Raw genomic sequence first — 6662 nt, 5'->3', positions numbered from 1 at the left:
TGTTATTAATCCATTCTTGACCTCTGTAATCAGAAATTGGCACAAGCCTTTATGTATCTTTTGTATTTTGAACTGTCTCGTTCAATAGTTTTTTTCTACAATATGTAATGATTTGATAATGGCTTTGAGTCTCTGCTGTACTTAGATTTTTTTATGTCTTCTCGCTCATTGGGCATCTTTGATGCCATCCCTTTTTTTGCATGGCGTTTACTCTCAATGGAAGTTTGTAAACAAAAAAAAGAAAATTTGGATTTGTGGTGTTATTGGTACTAAAACACCCTATGCCTGTGGAAATATTAATGCAATGCAGAGGATTTTACCTGGCCAAATAATGTAAATACTTTATTTTTTTCCAAGGGAAAGCATGAACGCAGTCCCCCACTACCACAAATTATGCAGTCGAGTTTCACACATTTGGGGAAGTCACAAGGTTCAGATCAGCCAGAGTGCAATGGATGAGCCTCATCCTAGGAGAACCACCTTTGTGATCTTGATAAGTGTATAATGTATATAGAAAAAAAGAGATTGAGTTTTTGCACAAACACATCAATAAATAATCATACAGAAAACACATAACATGTAAGTGAATAAGTCACTATGAATCAATTATTTATCATGTTGCAAAAGTCCCAACAAACACAGGATGAACTTTAACCACATCAATACAGGGCACTTAACTGGTTGCTAACCAGCTGCATTTTTATAGCACTGATAACTGTATAATTGTCAGTGGTCCCAAAAATGTGTCAAATTTGTCCGCCGCAATATTGTGGTCCCAATAAAATGCGAAGCTTGCCGCCATTACTAGTAAAAAAAAAAGAATAATAAAAATGCCATAAATCTATCTCCTATTTTGTAGACGCTATAACTTTTCCACAAACCAATCAATATATGCTTATTGTGATTTTTTTTTTTTACCAAAAATATGTAGAAGAATACATATCAGCCTAAACTGAGGAAAAAAATAGTTTTTTGTAAAAAATATGGGATATTTATTATAGCAAAAAGTAAAAGATATTGTGTTTTTTTCAAAATTGACACTCTTGTTTTGTTTATAGAGCAAAAAATAAAAACCGTAGAGGTGATCAAATACCACCAAAGTCTATTTGTCGGAAAAAAGGGAAGTCAATTTTGTTTGGGTACAGCCTCACACAACTGCGCAATTGTCAGTTAAAGTGACGCAGTGCTGTATCACAAAAGAGGGCCTGGTCATTGAGCAGTCAAATCTTCCAGGGCTGAAGTGGTTAAACACCTTCCCACCCAGACCAATTTTCAGCTTTCAGTGCTCTGTATCGCAAAAAATGGCCTGGTCATTGAGCAGTCAAATCTTCTGGGGCTGAAGTGGTTAAACACCTTCCCACCCAGACCAATTTTCAGCTGTCAGTGCTCTCACACTTTGAATGACAATTACTCAGTCATGCTACACTGTATCCAAACACAATTTGAATCATTTTATTCTCATAAATAGATTTATTTTCATGGTATTTAATCACCTCTGGGTTTATTTTTTGCAATATATAAGTGAAAAAAATATTTTTTTTTTAGTTTCTATGGTAAAATTTTGCAAATAAGTCGTTTTTCTTCATAAATGTGGGCCAACATTTATACTGCTACATATCTTTGGTAAAAATAACCCAAATTAGTGGATATTATTTAGTCTTAGACTGAAAGTTATAGAGTCTACAAGTTAGGGTGTAAATCACTGAAAATGTATCACATCTGATCACACCTTGTCATGGTTATGCAGTGATCTTCCTGTTTGCTTACCTCCCCTCATGTGTTCAGACTAAGAGGCCAGCCACTTCCACCTGGTGGTTTTTATAGCCTCTCCTCTAAGCATGGCTCCACCCCAGGCCCTATCAGGGAACCTTATATTAACCTGTGTATTGCAAGCCAAGAGTGCTGATCAACCATTGTGTATTCCTTTGTGTGTTCAGCTTCCTGTTACCTGCCGTGTGCTCTTCTGTTGTTCCGTTACCGACTTTGGCGTGTCTTTGACTATCCCTGTTTGCCTGTGGTCCTGACCTTTTGGCATGTCCCTGACTATTTCTGTCTGCTTGTGGCCCTGACCTTGGCTTTGCCCCTCACCATCCCTATTCTCCTGTTGCCTACTGTGGGTGTGAGCTGGGGGACCCTGGGGGTCGCAACCTGGAGCCAGTTGCAGCCAAGTCCATCCTCACCACTCGAGGCTCTGGTGAACACCTGCTGGCTCTTAGACTCCGCGCCCCAGGGAATCTTACGCTCTAACCCCGGTGGGACCTGTCTCCCGTCTGCAGCAGTCAGCCGTAGGGTCCACAACCTTGCGGTGCACTCCTGATCCCTACGGTGTGCATCTGTTACCTCGCCTCAAGGTGACCTGACACACCTGATGTACCGAAGGCCTATCTCATATCTTGAGACACTAACAATCCAGGAAAGTACAAATACCCCCCAAATGACCCCTTTTGGAAAGTAGACAGTCCAAGGTATTTAGCAAGAGGCATGGTGAGTTTTTTGAAGTTGTTTTTTTTTTTTTTCCACAATTATGGGGAAAATTAAGACATTTTTTATTTTATTTTACACAAATGTATCGTATTGACAGGTTATTTCTTAAACACAGCATATGTATACTTGCAACTACTCCCAAAAATACAATCTGCTACTCCTCTTGAGTATGGCGATACCACATGTGTGAGACTTTTACACAGCCTGGCCACATACAAAGGCCCAGCATCCAAGTAGTACCATCATGCATTCTAGGAGTATAAATTACACATATAATTTCCTGACGCCCTATCTCACTTTGAAGGCCCTGGAGCACAAGGACAATGGAAACGCCCATGAAATGACCCCATTTTGGAAAGCAAACCCAATGTATAATCTATGAGGCAGAATGACCCATTTTGAATGGTTAATTTTTTTCCAGAAGTTTTCAGAAAACGTAGGAAAAAATGAAAAAGCATTTTTTTTACACAAAGTTGTGCATTTATCAGATATTTCCAACACATAGCATGTACATAGCAAAAATTACATCCCTAAATACATTCTGCTACGCCTCCTGAGTATAACGCTACCACAGATGGGAGACACAGCCTGGCCACATACATAGGCCCAACATCCAAGTAGCACCATCAGGCGTTCTAGGAGTATAAATTACACATATAATCTCCTGACTACTGATCACATTTTTGAAGGCCCGTCATATTTCTAACACATAACATGTACATACCAAAGGCAGCAGGCAGGGACGTGGTCAGTGACGGCAAATGCAATTGTCCAGGCAGCAGGCAGGAATACTGTCTATAGTTAGTACAGGCAGAGATACTGTCAGCATAGCTAAAGCATTGGTCTAGGTAGCAGGCGAGATGTCCAGGCAGAAATGTCCATAGTCAATAGTGGCAGCAGGCACAGATATGGTCAACACAGCCAAAGGATTGGTCCAGGCAACAGAAAGAAGCATAGTCCATAAAGTCCTGGGTCATTACAGGCAGCAATATGGTCATCACAGCCAAAGTATTGGTCCAGGCAGCAGGAAGAACCATCAAGCTTAGGGCCAGTGGACAGGGATAGAGGCTTCTCCCACCCAAATCTCTTTGAAACCTCCAGGCAACCAGACCCTGTTCTGGGAACACAGAAAACCAAAAACTAATTTTCTCTACTCAAAATGCTATTCTGAAGCCCCTCACATACGTGAGACCCCTGGGTACTAACGTAGAAGGGCAAAAGATCAGTCCAAGTGGCAGGCAAAAACATGGTCAATTAACAGGCTGAGGTTGGTGCACGTGGAAGACAGAAACATGGTCAAAACATCAGGCAAAGGCATCGTCGGTAAGCAGGCTGAGGTTGGTGCACATGGAAGTCAGAAACGTTGTTAAAACGGCAAGCAAAGACATCGTCAGTAAACAGGTCAGGGTCAGTTAACATGGAAGGTAGAAACATGGCAGGCAAATAATCCACACAGGTATTTGAAATGGGGAAACGGCAGTCTGTTACTAATAAGGGGAACTAATATCTGATGGATGTGTGATAATTTCTGAAGCAATCACCGATACACCGGTCAGGTTGGGAGGGACATTGGGGACAATAATAACTTTTATCTCTTCTTATTCCTCCTACTTGTGCATACACAACATTTTTCCTTTGGTGTCTACTTCCGGATTCTGCGGGGGGAATGTTACTTATGAAGTCGACTCACCCTATCAGAGTGCATGCTTCCTGCGGCAGGTCCTTACTGGTAAATCAGGACAATGGCAATGTCTTCAATATATTTGAGGTAGGTGATGGGTTGGTTTTCGGGTGATTTTTGATTTGAACAAATGAATTGAACATGGCCATATGAAACAGAAGAAATTAAACTTTCTTATACGAATAATGGGACTTGACAAATATGGTTGTAGCATCTTATCATTTAAATCCCCCCCCCCCCCCATATACAGATTGTAGTCATGGACACATTCAGGCTTTACTACACCACATCTTCTCTGAACCTACACCAAGGTGTCATTGTGGATGGTAGTCATCATGTGAACATCCTTCTTGTCCCATCACTTCATGGTCAATGCCTCCTCATTCCTCATGCATACGGCGCCCCCTTTTGTAGCCGTTTTGATAGTAAACTCTGTGGGAAGCAACTTCCTATTTTTTCGGAAGGTACCGCAGGCCAGGGTTTTTTCACAATACAGATGATGGAAAAGGGCCAAGCTGCTGTAGTAACTATCTACATATAAATGGTATCCTTTTTTCGACGGGGGGTATGCAAGATCCTATACAATTTTATTACTGGTTCCTATATATGTGGGACACTCACGGGGCCTTCAAAAAAACAAAATGTGTACACGAATCCAGTGGCTCGATCACACAATTTATTCAATTTCAATCCGTACCTGGCTCTCTTACTTGGGATATACTGCTTGAACTGCAGCCGGCCAGTAACGTGGATAAGGGATGTGCCTACATAAATATTTTGGTCGGGGATAAACACCTCAGAAAATCATTTGGTAAAAGAATTTATTAGGGGGCAAAGCTTATATAATTTGTCGTGGCTGGGATTATCTTGGGGAGAGCACTGCAAAGTGTCATTGAAATGTAGGAAATGCATAATCATATTGTACCGTATCCTGGACATGACAGCAGAATGTATGAGCATGTGATGGATGGGGTGGGTGGACCAGTAGGCTTACAGTTAGTTTTTATTTGTAAGCGCCAAATTAAAAGTAAGGCCTCTATACAGCTAAGAAGGTGGGAGTAGAGGGAGTAATGGAGGACTTCCTGGGAAACCTGGAAATACCGTCCATTGCACAAGAGAAAAGGGGAGAGTTGTAATCTCCAATAACTTTAGCAGAACTCCAACAGGCAGTAACTAGTATGAAAAACCAAAAGTCCCCTGGTCCAGATGGGTTCCCGACTGAGTTATACAGATATTATGGAGAAATATTACTCCCGGAGCTTTTACAAGCGTTGGGGGGAGTGGCCAGGGAGGGAAGACTGCCTGCTTCAATGTTAGAAGCAACTATTATAGTTATACAAAAAGAAGGGAAAGACCCTTTAGATGTAGCTGCATATAGACCAATTTCTCTTTTATGCTCCGATGCTAAAATCTTAGCCAAGGTCCTGGCAGCTAGACTGAATAGAGTGATCTCAAAACTGATTCATCCAGACCAGGTGGGTTTTATGGCTAATAGATCCACAAGTACGAATATCAGAAGGACATATCTAAATTTACAGACCCCGACGGAGAACAAGGGATAAAGAGTCGTTTTGTCACTGGACGTGACTTTTGACAGCCTGGAGTGGGGATACATCTGGAGGGTGTTGGGGAAATTTGGATTTGGTCCCTCCTTCACCAGCTGGATAAAGATGCTTTATGACCGGCCCAGTTTTAGGCTTAGAATTAATAACAAACTCTTGGATAAGATTGGGCTTGAGAGGGGGACGAGACAGGGGTGCCCATTATCGCCCCTGCTCTTCGCCCTAGCAATGGAACCTCTGGCCATTACTATAAGATCAAGCTCTGAGATAACTGGGTTTCAGAGGAAGACAGGAACTGAAAGAATTGCGTTATATGAGGACAATATCCTGCTCTTCCTGGGAGATATGGGGCAATCCTTGACAAAAGCAATGATCATAGTCGAGGAATTTGGCAGCTTCACAGGATTAGAGATAAGCTGGGAGAAATCCAAACGTTTACCAGTGGACTCCATTAAAGATTTAATAATACCAGGAATGCCTCAGCTGGCAGTAGTGGATACATTGAAATATCTGGGGATAGCCCTGGCGAAAGACCCCAACTAATTTCTAAGTAAAAATCTAGTACCGTTATTGGCCAAATTTAAACAAAAGATTGACATTTGGAAACGGTTTCCATTGTCGGTGGCAGGCAGATGTAGTCTAATAAAGATGATCTGGATACCCCAATTGTTGTACCTATTGCCTAATTCTCCAGTTTGGATATGCAAGAAATGGTTCAATAAAATCGAGACCCTTTTCAGGTAGTTAATATGGAAAGGAGGAAAAAACAGGATTCCACTGCGAACGTTACAGCTTTCAGCAGGGGAAGAAGGTTTTGCTTTACCCCACCCCGAATGGTACTATCTATCGTCACAGCTCATTTTTGGGCCTTACTTTTTTTTTTTTGGTCACTCTTTATTCCGTTTTTTTTTTTCCATTCTTAACAATTCAATTAA

The 6662-nt window shown here is 41.4% G+C and overlaps 1 non-coding gene across 1 annotated transcript; it reads right to left on the bottom strand.

Annotated features, from left to right (window-relative positions):
* Positions 1-353: 353 nt before the first annotated feature.
* On the bottom strand, positions 354-514 carry LOC143964575 (U1 spliceosomal RNA). The gene has a single exon (XR_013271167.1). It is a non-coding gene; the product is annotated as a U1 spliceosomal RNA (small nuclear RNA).
* Positions 515-6662: the final 6148 nt, after the last annotated feature.

The sequence above is a fragment of the Lithobates pipiens genome, unplaced genomic scaffold (assembly GCF_037356315.1).
Source record: "Lithobates pipiens isolate NorthernLeopardFrog02 unplaced genomic scaffold, aLitPip1_a1.2 Scaffold_8, whole genome shotgun sequence".
NCBI classification, from domain to species: Eukaryota; Metazoa; Chordata; class Amphibia; order Anura; family Ranidae; genus Lithobates; species Lithobates pipiens.
This window is presented reverse-complemented; position numbering and strand designations above follow the sequence as displayed.